Source organism: Ambystoma mexicanum, chromosome 10 (genome assembly GCF_040938575.1).
Source record: "Ambystoma mexicanum isolate Mex_15411 chromosome 10, UKY_AmexF1_1, whole genome shotgun sequence".
NCBI classification, from domain to species: domain Eukaryota; kingdom Metazoa; phylum Chordata; class Amphibia; order Caudata; family Ambystomatidae; genus Ambystoma; species Ambystoma mexicanum.
In genome coordinates, this window is record NC_090932.1 from 58088119 (window position 1) to 58109912 (window position 21794).

The 21794-nt window shown below is 43.6% G+C and overlaps 1 protein-coding gene across 3 annotated transcripts in view; it reads left to right on the forward strand.

Annotated features, from left to right (window-relative positions):
- Positions 1-646: 646 nt before the first annotated feature.
- TFRC (transferrin receptor) overlaps positions 647-21794 on the forward strand; it is an 858836-nt gene continuing 837688 nt past the window's right edge. The window contains exon 1 of one of the 3 annotated variants that reach the window (XM_069617499.1): positions 647-755. The gene's annotated coding sequence lies outside the window, so the exon portion shown is untranslated. Of the gene's footprint in view, positions 756-892; positions 914-7118; positions 7242-21794 lie in introns of those variants that run through there. The other 2 variants (XM_069617501.1, XM_069617500.1) reach the window with 2 other exon arrangements.

The window sequence follows — 21794 nt, forward strand, 5'->3', positions numbered from 1 at the left end:
CTGCCTTGTAAACAGCCAACTCACCCGCCAATCCTCCTGCACGCCCATTCATTTCAATGGGCCTCTCACCCGCCAAAAATAAAATCGAGTGTTTTCACCAGCCTTTGCGACACAAATGGTTGAGAGCTATGGTTAAACCAATTGGACACAAACTTCAAATGTCTCCTGTTTTCGTGGAATTTGACATTTTTGTTTAAAGTGGAAGTAATTGGTTTGGCTGCTCAAGAAGTAAAGAGTTGAGTTGAGCATAATCCGTTCCTCTGGGTCTTGACATAGAATTCGAAGCATACACCAGTGAAATAAATAATGAATGGAAAATGCATTTAACTCCTGCTGGAGCAGCAAAGAAAGAGGACATGTTTGAAGGACAGACAGTGCACATGGAACTAGAGATTGATGATTGGTTGAGAAAGTCACGTGGTTTTGTGAAGCAGCAATAAGAAATGGACTACCAAAGACACAAACTTCATCTTGTAGTTTATTGTTTTGTTTCTGTATTTATAGTATTGTTCAGTTGACTGCTTTCTCTGGAGTATTCACTGGTTTGCGCATGCCCGTTGTCCATCTTTGCTTTCGACTCTTCTTGTCCTTTTTTTGTTGCTTCTAAAGTGAGCCCTTGCGCTTTGGCTTTGACTTTGACAGTTGACGGCACGCCCCCACCCCACGTGACGTCTGGACACGCCCCCCGGCGGACGTGCCTTTTGAAGCGTGCGCTCGTGCCGGCGTTCGAGAAGTAGCCGGGTGGCCGAGGAGAGGTGAGTGATTATGCGGCGCCGCCGCTCCCGCTCTGACCCCCGCCGGTGCCCAGCTATCCATGCGCGGGGGAGACCCGGGGGAGGCCAGGGCCGCACACTGGCGAGACTGACGAGGCAGCCTGGCGCGCCCCAGCGTACCTGAGCCGCGCGGGTCCCGGGTGTGTGGCAGCCGCTTCCAGGGGCTTCGGGGCGGGGGCGAGGGGTTCAGCACCCTGGACAGTGGCGGGGGGCGCCGCGGACCCGTCATTGAGGCCAGAGGCGGGGGGGCACATCCGGCGCCGCTGCACGTGGCCGCCTGCACTCGGAAGGGCGCAGGCGGCTCGCTGGGGTCACCTTCACCTGCTGGCACTGGGGCACAGTGCAAGGCCTGGCTGGCAGGGTGCCCGTGCCTGCTCTGTAGCTAGGGCTAATTAAGCGGGCATGCCCGTGCCCAGCCCGGGCTCACACATAAGTGGGTGGGTGGTGGGGTGATTCATGCTGCAGGGCCACCTGGCGCGGAAGGGCATGCACCCCGCAGGGAGAGCAGAGCCCGCCTGGCATGCGCGCCCTGCCACCTCTGGAGGGGGCGTCATGAGCTTTCAGGCGCGCCCAGTTTCTGGGGTTATAAAGGTCTTGTGCCCCTTCGCGGCATGTGTTTCTTGTCCCTCGGAACGTTAATTCCCCACCCACATGCCCTTCATCCTTGAAATGGTGGCCACGCTACAGGGCAGGCGCGTGCCACGTTCGCCAAGGTCCCCCTCCCCACCCCGCACTCCCCGAGGGAAAGCTTCAACCCCCAAAAACACCGCTTCCAGACAAAAGGGGTGGCAGATGGGCACGCCACGTTTCTCCGCTGGGAAGGATTTTATTTTTAAACATGGAACGATTTGCCCAGCATTTTAGGCGGTGGAGGCGGCTTGTTTTTTTTAATTGTGTATGGCACTGAACATACATTTGAAAGGTAACAATAGGGGGGTGGAGTATATTAGGAAGAAGGTTTCTCTGCCTGCCAAGGAAGATGGCACTCCTTGAGGCACGTGGAAGAGCAGCGTGTCAAGCTAATGCAAAGTAACCCATTCATTGCCAGTTCACGCCACCATTGGCATTCTCTGCTTCTGTCTTGTCGCTCAAAATGAATGGTCTGCTTGAAAGTCATGCACGGACATTATGCAGCACTAAACTGGGACACGAGAGAACCTTGTCGAGAACAAAAGGGGTCAATATTAAAGTGACTTCAAACTTTTAGACTAACTTTTTTTTTAATATTGTGATATAGTTTGAGATATTTTCACAAATATACATCATTGTTAAAATGCATTGCTCGTACAAACGGGTCATATAAAACATGGGCAATATCCCTGAGCAATGTTGTTGTTGACATGGGGATGTTTCCCTCGTTGCCAGTCCCAGCTGTAATAGGTAAAGGAAGGCAGCCTCTTTCGAGCGCAGCTTGTTCTATTTTCTAGCAATATCCCGAATCGAGGAAGCCTGCTTTAATATGCTTTTGGGAAAACGAAGCGGGTAAATGCTTTCACCGGTTTGTCTCATCCGCGTGGTGTAAACGGCATGCTTTCTTTGAGACCAAACACAAGTTTTGATTCCTTTTTATTGAACTAACTGAAATCTGAGATCTTGTCATCCCTTAAATATCGATGTCCGACTGAGTATTAATACAGAAGGGAGTGTGACGCTCTACAATCCAATGATGTTTGATTTTTATTTAGCACTTATGCCAAAGCACTGTGCATAGAACACTTTGTATAGAATCACCAAATAAAGTTGGTGCTCATTGATTTGACCTCAGAAGGATTCAAGGTTGAGTTGGCATTTCCGGGATTCGAACCTGTGACTAACGATATCGCAAGTTAAATGTGGGTGTATTACTGGATCCCATGTGTCTTCCCTATCATTCTCGTTTGTGGAGTTCACTGCCTCTCCCCTGGGTACATATCATGTCTCCACTGATTGGTACTTTGTGCACACTCGATCATTGGGGTGTCTCTCATTGTGTTTGTTAGTGTTCAGTGGAGAACTGTTTTATCCTTTGTGTGCCCTTCAGGTGTCTTTTTTTTTTTGTTGTTGCTTCAATTTCTGTTTTGGCTTCCACGTGTTCGATTTTAACTAGGCAAATCGAATGGTATAGTGCACTTTGTTGGCATTTAATGGAGGGCTAAGGTGCTTTGCTTGTTTAGCCTTTCCTTTGTCATCACTTGTCCAATTGTATTTGGGCACTTGCAGTCTGTCTCCATAGCGTGTCTGATTACATTGATTTATGGAAATGGTGTATGTGGAGCTATGGTTGTTTTCTGCAAATAAACCACCCAAATGTCAGCAGCATGTTCCTGTGGTATCCACTTGACACCTGGAATTTTGTACATCTCCCGCATTGCTGTGGAGGAAACTTGATGCATCCTATCAGTTTTCATATATTTCCATAAGTGTACTTGGTGGAAGCTTATATGTAACCACATTTGAGGTGATCATGTGTTTCACTTTTGGATACATGGTTGATATATATTATAACTAAAACTGAGCAAATATATCTACACATTGCATAGACCTAATCAACCATGATACTTCACTGACATTACAACAGGTGCTCAACCCCAATGATCTATGCTATTGGGGCTATTGTGGAACAGGCAGGTTACTCAAAGATCCATTCCTCACAAGTACATCAGCTCCAAGTTTTCACTCCCTCCTTCCCCTCCCTTTCTGTCACTCACCACAACTCCTGCCCTCTATAGACCATCTGTTCTTGCCCTTTGTTATCCAGGCATTCGCCTCTTACTCTGTTCTTGGCTGTCCCACAACTAATCGTCTGAATAAGTTAAAGTTACGACCACCAGGTCGTCTAGGATTATCCCATCCCATCTCGAGCCCCTCCAAATACAGGGAGTGCATTATATCGTCCAGCATACAGGCGTAAACATTTGCCGGGAGCTTGACATCAGAATTTGAGATGAGGCAGAATTTAAGGCATTTGTGATATGCCAGGGTCGTAAGCTACTGACCAGAGCTTCGACCTAGTCTGTTATCTTGCCATTGACTTTGTGGGGGTGGAGGGGGCTTCAATCAGTGAGTGCCCAACCCCGGGCTGCATTTACAAATGCGTCTATCGTTATGAGAAACTCGGTTAGCTGGTTTTGATTTGAAGGGGGTAAGCTTGAAAACGCCCGCAGCTCATCATGGGAGACAGACTGAGCTGGTTGATGTAGTCCAATCTGGGATTAACCTTTCAGTTGGTTCTATGTGAAAATACCTCATCATTATTGAGGTCTCATGAGAAAGACTTTCATTATTGTTTTTTAATGTATATTGCCCGTTTTTATTTTGATTGTACATCATGAAACCGTAATAATGAGGTATTTTCACAAAACTGCCATTATTTTATATTTGTTTATTTTTTGTTATTTTGCTCCTCCTGTCCCCCGCTAGAACCTCACACCCTTACTGTTCTGCTCTTCTGGGTTACGCTCAGCCTGTCAGCCCCTGCTCGCACTGTTTGCGGCAGGGGCGCCACAGTTTGATTTAGAAAGACTGCTCCGTGGGGTCAGTGTTTCTATGTTTTTTTTTGTAATTTTTTTTTTATTTTTATTTTTTTTCCTTTTCCCCGCAAATATCTTTATCTAAAGATCATTTCAGTTGCAAGCTGATAGCTAGGCACAAAAGTATCAAGAGTCCATAATCTCCTGCCTGTGATATATCTATATAACAGGCCTTTCTGGAGTACCTCCAGCCTTTTTGCCAGTAGTTTTCTAGTCTTCCCACCTTTCTATTTAAAAAGCCTTGACTGCTTTCTGCACCTGTCTAGAAGTTTCAGTTTATTGCCGATATCAGTGAGTCTGCCTAAAGCGAACACTGGAGATACACTGCCAGACTGAAGACCAAGGAGGATTGTTTATGGTAATACTCCCTGGATCCCTTCTTCAGCGTATTCAACATAAACTCTGGTTCAGTGGACGATCCCGTTATTTCCAAGAAGGACTTATCAACTCTGCACTTTGGTTCCTCCAATAGTGCACACTTAGGGCTTCAGTTGGCTTCATCCTAACTCCTCCGAAAAATGGCAAATTAGGAAATTATCTCCCATATAGCACTAAACGGAATAGGGTTTTGGATATGAAGAATTTATCCTACAATGAAAGCCAGGTCGGCATGAGCACAAAGTGGTTTCTCCCCTTCGGTTGTAGTTCATGCCATTTGGTCCTTCGTCTACATATCCAAGGTAACATCGTTCAGGAACCTAAAGTCTTCCATTTGTAGCATGTATGTTCCCTGTGGTCAGGGCAGTCCTCTCGCCACTTCGACTGGGAGTAATGGCCTACTGAAGTTAGTAACCAGACTCCCCGAAAACAGCAATAGCGATGTTTACAAAGTACCGAGTCTTGCAGCATACCATATGCCATTTTTACTCCCTAAAAATGGGTACATTCTTCCAAATCAGGATTGAGACTTGGAGACTATGCTCCTTTCTGCTTCACACGCAGCTATGTTCGTACCAACAGCCGCCATGAAGGAACTGTATTACTGCCTTTTTGTTAGAGGTAATTTATATAAAATGCATCTATATTTTTTAATATGCATGCGTTACTAGGTGAAATGAAAGATGCCCTTGAGTGTACAAATAGTTTTGGTAATACGTTCTTATATTTCCCCTAAAATTATTTTACTCCTAATTGGGAGTAAAGTACTGATGCCTCCCTTTTTTTTCTTTTAAACGCTAAATACAATCTTCGCTCATTTTATTAGTCGAGACATGTAGCAATAGAACGTCAACTCCATCACTAGGCAAGTGGCTGAGCAACCTTTTACATGCCAAGGAGGGTATAGTGCATGTTGAAGTGGGCAGAGGCAGTTGGAGCGAACGCGCATAAGGCTTGCAGTGTCGTGAGAGCGGTTTAGCACATTAGAGTGACTGCCATTGACTTAAAAGAAATGTCAGCATTTCCACACTCCAGGTCTGATGTAACTGTGCTGAACTCCATAACGTGACCAAATGATGTGAGCACGTTGGTAGTACAGAAGACTCAGAAGTGCAACTTGACATAGTATAAAATCCTAAAACACTAACCTTGGCAAAGCCAGTACTTTTTGCTTTTGTACAGTGTTTTGCTCACTATTCTTAGAGAGGCACAGCTCCTCCCTACTGATGAGGTCCAACCAGACCGAAACACGTGTCTGGGGATGCTGTTGGTACTCTTGTTCAGAGGAGAATTGCTTAGCATTTCGGTGCTGGACTGCCCCAGGGCAGGACAAAGACTGATATGTTTGGGATATTTCTTATCTGTGAAAGATAGTGAGCTAAAGACTCTGGGTAAGTCTCTCGTAACCAGGACTAATGTCTGGCAGAGAGACTCCCAGGACCCCCTTGTCAATTTGCAGTGTTTTGATGGTGCCACCAACATCAGGATTTGGAGAGAACCTTATTTTTCACATTTATAAAGCATGCTAAATCAAAGCGCTGTATGCAACCTGTTACACGTATTAAGAATCAAGAGAGCAAATATCCAAGTTTGTAATGCTATCCTGAAGGCCCAATAAGATATTTCAGCTCGCAGAGCTGTTCTGATCTGTAGTGTTGTGCAACACGGGTGATGTAGTGAGCGCACCGATTTTGAGTTCTGATGTGACTGCAAATTTAATTCTAAGGTTCCTTCAGTTCTAGTAATTGGGTTTTCATCATATTGTTTTTTTTCTACTTTTTTTTAATTGGTTTTAAGTAAGACTATCATAGTTAAGACTGCTAACCCTCTGGTAGAAACCGTGTTTAGAAGGCTTCAGTTTTCGGATTGTCTTGAAGCGTGTCCTTATCGGACACAAAGTTTACATTCTAAACTAAAACGAGATTCACAGACCCATTCAGGTCTTCTATGACTTCTTCAGAAGGCTTCACCCCAAACCAACCCAATTCCACTTGGCAGAGTGACCTTTTTCGGGCTTGGTACAGGTATTCCATTGATGGGTTTCAAATCGCGTGGTCATTGCTGTGTCTTTTAGAATCTACTAACTGCACAGAAAAGGCTCTAATTGTGTATGTCACTCGGTTCCCATCAACAAAGCCCTCGTTCTTATGACTTCATTCCCAATTTTCATACTGTGAAATCAATCTCTTTTCACCATTGAAATGGCCCCAACTAAGCATTACAAATGTGGTGGGCTCTGCTCGGTGTTAGCAGCTTTCGGATTATTTCCTATTGTATATCTTTCGATGTATGTTCTGCCCAGCCCTTGTGGTTAAAGAACACCCGCCCTCCCATTTCTGTCACATTTTTGTCATCAGTTTGGGTAATGATCTGGAATGGTAAATGATCTCCTCCCTGTCTGGGTTAGGGCAGTTTACTCTTGCATGCTCCCACCGTTGTCTTTTTAAATCCTAGGTAATTGGAGGGGAGTTTTCATAAAAGGTACCCACCTTAAATTCCGATGTGTTTTTATATTGGAAGCAGCAGGATTCTTAAAGCAGACCGCTACCCAAAGAACAGAGTTGGGATAATTTGAAAACAGGTAATGTGTGTGCTATTGTTTGTACTTCATTGGCATTTCCCTTGTGCACATTTGCATGATTCGAAGTTATTGAAAGCCAAGCTTTAGTTTAGGTAATGCGGAATTGCAAGTAAGCACAGCACTAGTCACTGGTGTGTTTAAAATTTAGGTGTAACATTACGCTCCTTTTTTCCTGATGTCTCGCAGTTGCTTTATTTCCTAGGTTTTGGATCTCCCAGGGGTATACACTAGCTGTTTGACTTAAATCTAGGACTTAGTTTTTTCCGATTCCAGTGTATGACCTTTGACATGCTTTGCAATTCGGACGTTCTATATGCCTATCGGTTGCTAGTATGATCCCTTAAATTAGTTTTATTTATTTTTTCCCTTTGCAAGTTATGCAAATGTACCCCAAGTGAAGCCCTGCGCCTGGGCTTTGCTTCCTGGCTTGCGGTTTAGACATGTTCACGCTACCAAAAGGTCCAAGAAGTTGGGACTTTGTTAGCTTGCACTGCACCCGGTTTTCGCATGCTCTCATGATGGACGCAATTGGAGCACTGGAGCACAGTGTTGATGAGGGTCCAAGTCATTTTGACGGTTGAGCTGTGCAGTCGCTGGATATTGCTTTCTCTTAATGTGGACTACCCTTCTATTGTGTGTATACATAAGGGGCACTAATCTGTTTTTTTTTTTTTTTTTTTTTTTGTTTGGTTTAGCGCTTTGGTTGGGTTAAGATTTTTGCATTGAGGTACAGTTGATGTAAAATATATACTGATGGTGAAGAGACTAATTCCATGCTGATCGTAACAGCTGAAGGCCTCTAACATAAAGAAGTAGATCTGCACACAGATATAAAAAAGGATCGAGTGTTTTAAAGTATGCAGTGGTTTTAATAGACTGTTCTTAGTATCTGATATATTTTCCTTGGTTCACTTATTACCACAAATCCTATCGAAATTTCGAGAAGAGGAAGACTTGATGTGGAATATCTTTGGTCGCCAAGTACAAGCCATTTGTGGCATTGGGCCATCCACCGAAAACTAATTGTGTATGCAATAATCGTCTTCGTTGAAATGAAGTAGTAAGAACATGCTCGACGTTTGTTAACCTGGGTGATCCTTCAACTGCTACAGGCTGATGAATATAAAACGCCTGCATGCATGCTTGCTCCAAAAGAGGGTGGTTATCGAATGACTCGTCACAAACACATTTTTTTGTATGTAGTTCAGTTGTGAACTTATTCGTTAGGTGTGTTGCGTAAGCTTTTCCCCAGTGCGCTAGTTAATGGACATGGATTTTAGGCTTTAGAATACATGGTTACAAATAGTTGTGAAATGTGTTCTTTTTATGGAAATATAGTTGGCCCTAGAGAATACTTACTCTGTGTGTCTTTGTTATGTGCATGCACTTGCTGCTGGCCCTGTTCATTTGAAAGGGTGTACACAATTCAAAATTGGTTTGTTATGCCAGTCTTCGTTGCTTTTCCTAGTCTGGCATGGGTTTTTAAGGGCGAGGGGGCAGGCGGTTGGCGTGCTCTTGTTTAGAAACTGAATTCTTGGCTTGTTTCGTTCAATGCTTCAATATACAATTGTAACATCTACCCTTGCAAAGTTGCTCTAATGATTCAAAGGCCTGTGGTCCTGCCTCTTGCCTTAATTTTAAGCACTTGGTGAAATTTGTATGTTCACCATTTATCTTTATTGCCACACTTACTGGTTCTGTTAATGCCCTCCTAACTAATGACGAGCTCCACTACAGTATTACAAACTCCTGTTGTCAGTGATGGACACATCCCACACTGCTCTGTGGGAAGAGGCAGATCACCTGCCCTTGTGTTTTAAGCAACAGGACCATGTCTTCTGGGGCGTGTTTAGAAGTTTCCTTTAATACTCTATGGCACGTCTTCCATAGTCCTTTATCTGCTTTCCCCTGCTAATGTAATCAGTGTTGCACCCTTTATTTTTTGCACTATTGATGTTTGACTTAATGGCACGACAATGTCTCAAATTCTGGAAAGGATGGCATAAAATGACGACCAGGGGTTGAGGGAAGACATCTACAGTAAACAAGAAATTGACATCCGGAAAGGTAGAGAAACTTCCCAATGTCTTCATATCTAACTTAAGAACGTTGTATTGCCTATTTAGGCCCTGGTGGGGCACTTGGAGGAATCCACATGCCACCTTGATTTCTGCTCCTTGTTTAGTTAAGAATCGCCTGCAGGATTGCACCATTGCATGTTACCGAAGTCCTGGTGTAAAGGGCTTTTGGGAGCGGTGGGTATTTTCATGTTGGCCTTTGGCTATGAAAGTTTGGGACTTGGAGACACCGGGGTAGACCACTAAAAGATAAGAGCAGGGATTCTGCCCCCTGTAGGGACAAACGTCAATTTCCAGGTACTGCCTCCGACTAATAAAAGTCCAAGTAGGGCACTGAGCACAGCACGTTTTGAGTGAGGTTGATGCCTCTATCAACCTGACAACCATTATACTAAGGTGAAGGTGGGTGATTTTGGGGGGGGGGGGACTTGACTGCAGTATGCACATTTCAAGCGGCCCTTTCCCTGAATGAAACGTTCTTGTCCTGACATAACCCTTAGCATATAGCTTATTGTAATGAGTGGAGCTTCCAGACTGCCAATTTCACTGATCAAGGCCTTTTCATTCTTCGTGAGTAACCAACTATCAGATCTCCTACCACCTTACATTTCAAACAAACAGAACCATTTTCCTCAACACCCCGCCCCACTCACCATTGCAAAAGCCAGTCATTGGAATAACAGCGCATATCGAACCATGATTATGCTGACCCGCAGCCTTATCACTCTCCTGCATCATCCATTACCCAGACTCAAAAGGACTGTAGTGTGTCAGGTCTTGTTCCTATTGAGAACATATGGCTCACATTTCTCTACCAAATCCATTGAAAACAGATTGGCGCACAGGGACCGGGTACTTCTGACCCATCAACGCTGCCTGTTTCACATCTGCTCCACTAATGCGGCCTGTCTTTCAGAGCCACGGCCGTGCATAGCAAGGCCACTAAGCATTATAATGGAGTTCCATACTAGTTACATCTGAGGTAAATCGCCGCCATACAGGCTTCAGACACGACAAGTGCTGGTCATTGGGACAGATTTTCCTAGATCCGGGCAAAACATTCTCCCCACATTTCAGTTTCTGGGAAAACTACTTGTGCTCGTTAGTTTAAATGATTTGCTGAGGCCGGGATTCAAACTGGTCTTGTGGCTCAAGTCCAGTGGCTTAGCAGCTAGACTACTGAAACAGCTGCTTGGAACACTTGTGGATATTCCCGTTTTACTATGCAGAAAATATTGAAGTACAGCCTTGTAAAATGTACACATTTGCTTGCAACATTATAGCAAACGCTCTTCTTTCATCTCTGAAATTCTACCCACACGCCCGTGGCTAGTAGGATCCCACAATTGATGATGTCCATTTCCAGTACTGGACAGGATGCATTGTAAATATTATTCTTTTTTTTTTTTTCTTTTTTTTCTCTAGGGTTCGAATGGCCAAGTGCCCTAGGCAGCCCAAGCAAACTGCCTCAATATAGCCTTTGTCCCATCCAACACCCATGGATCACGTGCAAACGCACTCTTGTGGTGATCAATGCTCGCTCAGTGGTTGCTCACGCTGACCTCATCTTGTACAACAACCTTGATGCCCCCCACCACCACAGGCAATGCCTTGGTGCTTTTGCAATTATTCAGTAATTCTGTTATGAAGGTGGACACTCATTCACGCTTAATATCCAGCCGTGCTAGGACCACCCACCCCCCATGGTACACCCTCTGAGCTGGCTACCAACTAACGCCCAATCATTACCTAGAGAAATGGTGGCAAAAAAACGAACTCTGCAAACAATAGGGTTCGGAGTACTGAGTCCAAAGCCGATATCTACTCCACCACCATTGTGGCAGCCTCTAACATGAGCAAAGCCCTCTTTGAATTAGTAAAGCATTGTACCAAACCCTCAGCTGACCACCCCCCCTCACTCCAGGTACCACCAACTCGGAACAAATGGGACTGAATCAATGCATTTAAAAATGGACCAATTCGGAGACTCACAGCATTAGCATTGACTGGCCTGACTTTCAATGCGCTCCTCGGCATTGATGCCTCCCTCGCAGAAGGGGCAGTCCTGCACACCCTCAACACTAGTCTCATATGACCTAGTTTGAAAAACCAACCCTAGATCCAGATGTCCTGGCCACCTACAGGCCTATTATGAACCTCCTGTTTATTGGTGAAATCTTGGAAAAAGTAGTTGCTACACAACTACTTGCCAGGTTCGAACAGCTCCACCTCCCCTGCTAAACGACTATCAGTCAGGGTACTGCGCAACGTTTAGCATTGAGACCGCCACCATCCAGGTGGTGGATGATGCTCTCCAAATCATGTGAAAGGGCGTCTCATGCTTCCTTGACCTCTCTGCTGCATTCAGCACTGTCAATCACTGCATCCTTCTCTTTCCTCCTTACTGACAGTATGGGATTCTCTGGCACTGTCCTGAATTGGTTTACTCAATGCTCCATCCACTCAACAATCCTTTTTAAACTTTACATGGAGCTCTGGGCACTCTCCTCTAAGATCCCAATATAGCCATCCACCAATACGTGGACGATACTCGGTTGTACATGAGTAAATGGCACGCCGGACATCATTGGTCTCTGCGATTACCTAGCCATCATCTAGTCCTGGATGTTGATTGCCTACATCAAACTAAACCCATCCAAGACTGAATTCGTAATCACCAGTCCGCATGCTAAAAGACCTGTCCAACAATGGCTCAATGATCTGCTTCTAGAAGGATTTGATCCGTAACTCACAAACTCAGCAAAATCCTTAGGCTTCAGGCTTGACCTTGTTCTTCCGGAAACACATAGCCACGAAAGCCCAAATAGCCTGGCTCAATCTCTACCCTTCGAAAAATCAAACCCTTCATACCGCCACAGGACTTTGGGCCTGTGGTGAAGGTCCTTGTGGTCTCACACATAGATTGGGGGGAGGAGGGGATGCTCTCCTGACCCAGCTCCCAGCTACTCACTTGGCTCCCCTAAAAGCAGTCCACCACATCTTATTACGTAAGCATGGAAACTTGACCGAACTACATTGGCTTTTACTCCATGTCAGTATACTGTTCAAGACTGCATGTATCATTTACAAAGCAGTCACGAGTTGCACACAAGCGTACCTGGTGGCTAAGCTATACATATCTGGTGGCAAAGCAAATTGACCAACCGGCTTGAATCGCAACTCTTCTGCAAAGAGGACTTGCAAACGGCCCTTCTCTTGTCATGCACCCCACCCTATGGAACTCGGTCCCGGTATTGGATCAGAAGGCCCGCACACTTTTCTCAAACATTGCTCTTTCAACAACACCTGACCAAGGACTAATTCCAATGGACACGCATACCATTGCACAGACCTCACAGTACTGAGCTACTGTTAAAAGATGCCTGCCCACTTTATGTATGGTGCTCTGCTGCTTGCGAGCCAGGTCCACGGTTGAAACAATAAAAATAAAAATGGTGGTAGATTCGAAGAAGGTAGGATCCCTCTTATTCCTTTAAAAAGTTTTAACAGATTTGACACAGGTGGTCTACCTCTTGGTAGAGACTAGTAGTTTATTTTTTTTCTCTTCAGATTGACAGTCCATACGTCTAGATGTGTTATTCCATCTAAACATAACTTGCATGTGGGATGAACTACATGCCTTTCTTGTTGAGACTTGCCTGGCAATACTAGTCTCATCCAACTTTGTAGAACTAGTGGTCCTTTGCTTTCCTTCAGAAGGGTAGTAGTGTCTGGGCATTAGACTGAACCAGCAGTTGCGTCACTGACTTGCCATCCCTCTAAGATTGGCTCTGGAGTTCCGATTTTATTAGACTTGTACATTCAACCTTGGATCGCCTACGAACCAGTTCTTCCCCCTTATTACCTAAATGGGTGAATTGGATTATAGATCGGGCAAGGGTTGAACATTTGGAGGGCTTCATACCACAGCTGACCACCTGTGCTTTGGTTCAACCTAGGCAAACCACTCCTTCAACGAGCACATGGCAAGGAACACCCAAACGGCTCTGCATCGAATTTCTTCTGCAGAAAATGCTGTTCATTCCAGAAAACCACTTCAGATCTGCTCTGGAAGGCCTTGCAGCTTCTACCTTACCAGCCCTGAGATGTCTTACATACTAGCTCCACCTCCACACACTAGGTCATCACCCTGATCCTCATCGAACTGCACTGGCTCTTGTTACAAGAACAATAGTCATACAAATCGTGCTGCATCATTTACAAGGTTGCCGCCCTCAAATCCACAAGCCCCTTTGCTGAGAAGCTCTGCATTTCTGGAGGCCTACAATTCACCAGAAGTGAGGACTTGTGTGTTTGTCATTCCTTTAGTCATGCAGATGTGTATATGTATATACACATATATAATTTTCATGGCCACCACACCTTCCATTTGTTATCCCTTGTGAGTGAGGGTAAGTAGTTTCATGTGATTTCCATTTACAGAAATCTGGAATATGGCAAGGGTTGACATTGGGATTTGTTGATCAGGAGCAAAAACCAACTCGTGGTTATCAGCATTGTCCTTTAGGCAGGAACTACGTCTGGGGAACCAGTACATAGCACAACAAAAGGAACTTGTGTCTAGATGCAAATTCGTACTTTTTGCCCATTATATAATATCCTTTAAATGTCTTGGGCGGTTCCTTTATCGTCTTTTGTACACATTTCCAAAGCTACAGAGTTAATATTACATGACTGTTTGTATGGCACCACTAGTCTTGGTAGTCGGTTAGCTCTTGGTTTCAAGCTAACCAGGCTCCTCTTGGCCATAACCAGGAGCTAAATAGCTCCCAGCGACTCTGATGTTTTCATGCTGGCTGTTCCCCACAATTCCAGTTATGCGTTTGTAAGAACCTGTCCATGCTGCCTGTACCAAATCACTCAATGGCGATGTGATCACACAACCTTCAGAAGGCTGGTTACTGGTCAGGCATAGGATTACACACAAGCCTTTCCTGCAAATGCTGGACAGCCACTACCGCCCCAACCCCAATATCTCACAACCCACTGGACTGTGAACCAGCCAAGCCAGAAACTGTGCTGCACCGACAACTACAAATTTGATGCAACCACGTTTTTTTAGTTGGCTACATTTGGGGGGAAGGCGGGTTTGACACCCAGGCACCGAGTGGGATGCTCTACTGCTTGCACTGAGAGCATCTCGATCTCTGGTAGAATTCAAGAAATCTTCTAAAATCCATTTATATTACTTTTATAGTCTACCACCCCCACCTCCCTCCCCCTGGACTTTTCTTGTCTTTGTTTGATTGTTACTTTTGTGCCATGAGCATGTGGTGCAATAAAAATTTAAATGCAGAGTTCGATTCGAAATTGAGGGGAGCTATTTAGCTCCCATCTGTAGCCTAGAAGAGCATAGTTAACTCGAGACAACGGCTACCATGAGCTACATTTAGCTCCACAGGTCAACGGGTGCAGAACAAATGCACGTATGCAATTTTAACTGTGTTTGGGACAATCTATAAAACATTACTTATCTATTCACGTAGTCATAACTAATGGACAAAATTATATTTTTACATCTCATGTGGACTTTGGATTTACTGAAAGCAATGTACAAGCTCCTTGTCCTGCCGTGGTAGCTCTTGGTGACTGGTTGACATCCACCATTTAATCACCACTGCAAGCCTTGGGTGCTCTGATGGTCCAAGAAGCAGAATTGTCTTGCTTTCCTGTTACATTTCTCCTCCCATCCGTCACCCTCCACCTGCAGTTTAATGTAGCAGAAACAAGTATTGCTGAATCCGTCTGGCAAATGGATATGCACAATGCAACACTGTTCGCTTTTTCAGTACCTGTGTAGATGCAAGGAACTGGTGCATAAAGTGGTGAAGGCACACTTGGCTAAGATGCTATTACACGAGTCGTGCATGTAAAACTGCCCTTCACTCTCGGACTGTTTGGAGAGAACATTGGCAGACCAAAGTTTATTCGTGCTTGATTGGGTTAGTTGAAAGATCTCAAGATCGCAGGTAATGGTGTAGGTGATTAACTTGACCATGGACAATCAATGGGTGGGTAAATACCCAAATGCGCACAAGCTGTGTCCATTCTGTCTGTAAACCGATGTAATAGTTTTTACTTGTAAGTGGCTGCCACATTATAGCCTAAAACATAAGGGTCAAGTGAGGTCTTCTAGCCCTCTGTTCCCAATGCAACTGACAAAGAACATCATCTCACACTGTCTGGATTAGTCAACGTACAGTCCAGTTTGTGACCATGAAATGCGCTGGAAAATCCAAGTGTGCTATGCAAGCTGGCTGTTTTGTTAACTTTGTTACAAGTACCCTGTCCTTTGGACCTCTACGCTCCCTTTACTCATGACAATGAGCCCTCAAAGCTTCAGGGTGACTGCAGCATTATTTCAAGGCTTTCGGACCTGTGGAAAACTAATGTACCAGGGGACCTCCTGTAAAAGTAACGTCAGGGAAGAAAAGTAATCCAAAAATGGAGCATACAGCAAGCAAGAGGTCATGTAAATGTATTTGCCTCAAATAGCTGGGAAGCATGCAGCCCTATGGAATAGAACTGAATGAAATTGGCCCACTGCGGCTGAACATTTTATACATCTGTCAAATTTACAATACAAAATCCTGATCTGGTTAGTCATAGTTTGACCACAATTACATGAAAAAACCCTTGTGATGTGTCAAACCTTCCAAAACTGCCCCTCTATTACGTGATTGTGCTGTTTACCATTGGTTGGCAATGTCCTATACACAAAATGGCTTGAGATGGCAAGGGGCAAGACATTCACACTGAGACTAACCAATAATGTGCCCTGTGGACATCAGCGAGGGCAATAAAATGTTGCACCCTAGGTACACCGACTCCTCTCTGTTGATTGGCTCCCCATCTTGCAACCAGTGGTGTAGCCCCCACACCTTGCTGCTAAGTGTAGTTTGAAAGAGCTAAACCACACAGTGGCTGCAGTTTAACTGCATTTAATTTCTATTTCACTGCCAATTCTCGCAAGTATTTCCCTGGGGAAAACTTCAGCCATGCAACATTACAATACTGTTTCTGCTGAATGCTCCAATACATACTGCTTATCACACGGGGCCTGCAGCTTTCTGCGAGAAATGGTTTAGCATGTGCCTACAAACAAAATGGCTTCTCTACTCTTTGAATATTGCTCAAAAAGCCCCCTTATAACCTTCTACACCGCCACCTGGTGCCGGCTTTATGCATCTACCCGATACTGTCCCCAAAGCACCCACCCCTCCTTGAAGTCCACCATGGGACTTCTCGCTGTGTCCCTTTATGCAAGCAGCCCTGCGTTCCCTCCCTACCCCTGATGTCACCATGTTACTTGGCAACTGTTACATTCCAAGACCCCCCTCCTGGTAGCATTGGATTTGGACCTTTACAACATTAATGCTATTCAAAATATGCAGATTGAGCTTGTCATTCGGGTAGCCAACCAGTCTTGTTTCTCAAATGCTGAGCTGCATGTACATGAGGTTGTTTAGAAAGCAATGTGACCAGTTGGATCTTGAAAGAGCTGTGATGGGCATCTTCTGATAAATGTGATCTTTCATTTTGTTTAACGCCTTAACTGCCATGACACCCCAACCCCCCCCTCCCCCAAAGTGCCAAGGCCTTTTTTGGTGATTTTGGTATGTTGACATTCAATCCCTTGTAACTTTTGTTACAAGAGATATATCTCGGCCAAACTCGGGCATCTTTTAATAAATCTGTTGGGTGCCATTATCAACTGTTGTCAAAATGTCCTATGAAGTTGTTTGATCCTACTAAAAAAAAAAACGTTTCTAGTGGCTCTGTGGGCACCCACGTAAATGTTATACAAAGTAAGTCATAAAAAAATGCACTTTTTGCTCATACTTCTTGATGCCCCACCTACCGATTTTGCACAGGGTCTGGTAAGATTAGCATCCATTTCTGATCAATAGTCTTAGGCCCGTGGATAGGTGAGTATTGTATATGTAATCGGCATACGTTTATCATTGCAATACTTGGAAGGAAACAAATGCGTATTGGTTTCTCTAGTAGTGCACATCCGTTTTGAGATTGTGCGGAAGATATTAAACCAGTACTTCATGATCTATAGATTTGTGGGGTGGGAAGCAGCCCTGGCACTAGGCCGGCTAATGCATACATCAAAGAAATGGAGTCCTAAGCTTTAGGATCCTTGCACCCCCCAAACTGCTAATAGTCTCAGTGTTAAAGTTGTCAAACATTCTTTACTCAGCAAAAAGTGTAAAATGCATCTCCATTTTAATCAAAACCGATGCAAAGAATTGTTTCATCCAATAATTCGTTCAGAGCTCTACAAGTTTCAGGTGACTACTTCATCATGAGCAAAATGTGTACATCGTAGTTCCCGCATCTTGAATTCAATAAATTATCACGTGGATACCTTAATTATCAATATTGAGTATGTAAGAGGTATAACCTCCCATGTTCAGCAATATGTCATTCATCTGGATTTTGTAGCTTTAACTATCAAGTAAACGGGACCTCTCGTGTGCTTCAAGAGCAGTTATTCACACTAGAAATCAAGAAAAAGGGTAATATGTTAACGCAAAGCATGTAACTAGGCGGCATGTAGTAGTAAAAGGCTCAAAGCCATACAGTCCAAATTTGGAGGATGTCTTCGTTCGGTAAGTTCTCGCGTTTGGAGTAAGCAGCCTCTTGTAATCGGACCAATAGTCTCTGTAATTAGGAATAACAAAGAGTTGCATCATAGAGAGAAGATGTATACAAAATTGACTATGTGGCGGCACAGTGGAGGAAAAAATTCTTAGTGTGTCCCAACATTGTAAGTTGTATCCTAGCAAGTTAATTGGTTAAGATATATATATATATATATATATATATATATATATATATCTAAGGTTGTATATAAAGTCCAATCCAATGTGTGTGTCCCAGATAACATTATGTTCAGCTTGAGGAAAATCGGATTTTAGGTCGGATTAAGAGAAACACTGGTTTCTCGCAGAGCGGCAGCTGGTGTTTCTCAAACAGGCGCCATAAATTAATGCGTGCCATGTCATATGGTATCCTTGAGCATGCACACAATGACGTCATATGTCAATATTGATGTACAGTACCTAATGTATCTGCGGCTCTCATTTGTAGTAAAGGAGGAGAGAGAGCTCCAGATGTGTCGAATGGTACAATTTTCGGTCACTAATGTTACCTATTGGAGCAAAGTAAATGGTCTTCAGTATTATAGTAAATCATAAAAATGCATAAACATTACAAACCAGTGGGGGGCAGTACAGAGTGAAAGAATCCCTGCTTCAGAAATGTATTCTGTGCACATGGCAGACACACTGTCACTTAGATGTATAATTAAGCAAAACTGACTGATACTGCATTGATTCAGTCAGTCTCGCTCATATTCAACTAACTACTCATTTTATTTTCTCCTTTTGCCATTCCCTCCCCTATTTCCCCTCCCCCTTCATTTATCTCATTTCCCCCTTCTCAACTCCCCATTGTATCTACTGCCCGAAATCTGGGACTCTACTTTGACTGTGGCCTATCATTAAAACATGCTTCCATCTCTTCTCGTGCCTGCTGCTATCTATTTAATATTTCCAAAGTTTGCTCTTTCTTAACTATTGATGCAACTAAGCTACTTATATCTTCACAAATGTTTTTGAGTCTCTATTGTTCCACTACACTTTTCTGTCCCCCCCTCCCTCGACTTGCTCCCCTAAAATCTGTTTTCAGTGCCGCTATTCGTGTACTCTTCTGTTTAACCCTACGTGACTCTATCCTCTGCTCTTTTTCACTCTTGGTTGGCTTCCTTTCCATGCACAACTTAATTTCAACTTTCTATCCCTTGTCTTTAAGTCACCTCTTCTCACTGGTCTCATTGTATACTGAACCCGCTCTATACTGAATCCGCTCTAGCTCTTTTGTCTGCTAGTACCAGCCCATGCTGTCATGCTTTCGCACATTGGCATTATGGTGCCAACCTTATTTGGTAGACAGTGTTCAAAGTACTTCATGGTCAATCTAATATTTGTAAGAGAGCTAATTTAGATATAACCAAAGGTGGTTGTTGTACCGTCCATATGAGCTGTTAGTACTTGAGAGCAACTCCATTGTAAAGTCGATGAGTAAACCAACAGTGTAGATGTCACCTGATGGTTAGATCATAGTTAGACCATTGAGTGTATTCCCCTAACTACCCAATAACCTTCTTTTAGTGTTGTCATGGTCATAAACCTTATCACTACAAAACAAAATTCATGAATAAGAAATGGAAAACATAATCACAATAACCATATCGTATAATGTTATAAAACATTTAGGGTATTAGTTAAAATAACAATAGATTTCTTTAAAATAAAACCTAAAATATTGGTCATCAATTCATTACACTATCAATTAAAAACCCGAATAGTGTAAATTACAATATATTCTACTTGATCCTTTAAAATTCTATAAAAACCCAAAATCAGTCTTCGAATTTCAAAATCGCCTATCCACTAGGCCCTTTTCAATTTCTAACCACATATGGTAAAGATAAATGTACAATAGTGAATCTCCAGAAAACAAAAAGCTCCAGGTCTGATGAAGTTGAGTTTGTGGATTGGGTACAAGCCGTTTGGGCAGCCATGCAATGTAGACTCCCAGACACAATCCGCACCATCTCATAAGCCACTTTTTTCCAGGCCTGATTCTAGAGAATGTGGGTAGCAAGCCCAATCTAAGTAACCTAATGAATCGTCAAACCTTGCCATCAAAATGGCTTATGAGGCATTGCCATGCACCCAAAAACCAACCTTGTCTCATGATCGTCTTATTTTACCCAATGTAGGAGTAAAAACATCTCTATCCTGTATTCTAGCGCAACTTTTTAATTTTTTTTATTTTCATTCGGATTTAATTTTCTGTAAATTTATTTTCACTTAATTTGAATCAATCTCTAGAAAGAAGGCTCTTAAATGTATTTAGCAAGTGGCATTGTTATCTCTTGGGGCGGGGTAGTGGTGGGGGGTCCAATACACCTACACCTTTGAGATTATAGAGCAATGTTTCTTTAGCTACACCATCATTGCACGTTTAGGCAATCTCCACCGAGGAGGGTGGCCATTACCGGTCTGGTAATATCCCCAGAGCCATAGTTAGGAGCCTGAGCGAAGCAAGGGCTTTAAGGGAGCCCTGGGGGCATTACCATAAAGCTAATGGCCCCTTTCAAGAGTCATATTGCCATTAGTACCCCAGCACCTTGTACCAGGGTGCTAAAATTGTCATTTTTCATGGGTCAAATGGCGCTGCAACCGTTTCTCGACTCTAGAAAAGAAAAAATGGCTTCTGGTAGAAGGGACTACATGTAGTCTCTTCTCCTTTTCCATGGAACAATGGTTTGGACTGGCGCGAGATGCGCGCAGCAACATCGTTGGGATTACCAGTAGGTAAGGCCCTGAAACGCGCTGATCTGTGAGTTTATTTATTGACCTTTTGCCATGCCGGGTACTAATTGTAGATACAACATGCCCACCAATATCTTTCTGTGTTCCCAGCGATATAAGGCCTAGCTCTATAGATGCATCGTTTGGGAGGGCCAAAACTTTTCTGCAGTTTTTTTCCATTTATTTTTAAAAAAATGTTAACTATTTAATGATCCAGAATATTTTAATGATCCAGAATACTAATATGTAAATCCAATTGTCATGAACACTACCTTGGCATACTCACAATATCTGTTAATGTGCTTAATTATACATCTAATTGCCATCAAAGGGCCTGCTACAATGAGCCCAGAGTCATTTCTGAAGCAGTGATTCTTTCACTCTGTACTGACCCCATCCCCCACTTTCTTTCCCTATAGAATACTGAACACCATTGACTTTGATCTAATAAGTAACAGTACTATATCAGACACATTTGGACCTCTGCCTTTTTTTTACTACAAATGAGTCATAGATGCATTGGGTGCTGTACGTGCTCTCGTACATCAATATTGACATGTCATCATGTCTGCACGCGATGATGTCATTTGGCATGCATTATTTAAGGCCAAACATTTTAGAAACGCTGGTTGCCAGTCTGCATAAAAAACCTGAGTTTCTCTTTCACTGACCTAGGTAAGATTGTCCTCAAGCTGAACATAATGCCATCTGGGACACACATTGGATTGGACTTTGTAAGGAACTCATGGTGGCACTCAAGACGGACACAAGTGATCACAGTTCAAGGGTGTTAAACTGTGTAAATGGGCAAGAGAAAAACCTGACCGAAATCTAAGATGGGAGCAAGCTATGACCATCAAATAAGGCAGTCCTAGTGGCGTAAAGGGCCTAAACTTTAAAAAAAAAAAAAAAAAAAAAAAAATTGCGATTTCCAAAAAAGAGTGTGGGATAATGTGTGCGAGAAAAGAAAAGTGTTCACAAATTAAGTCAGGATGGTTTGGCTGGGGTCTCGCTTCCCCATGTTTTAAGCACAGGACAAGGCGGGACTTCTGAGCACACCA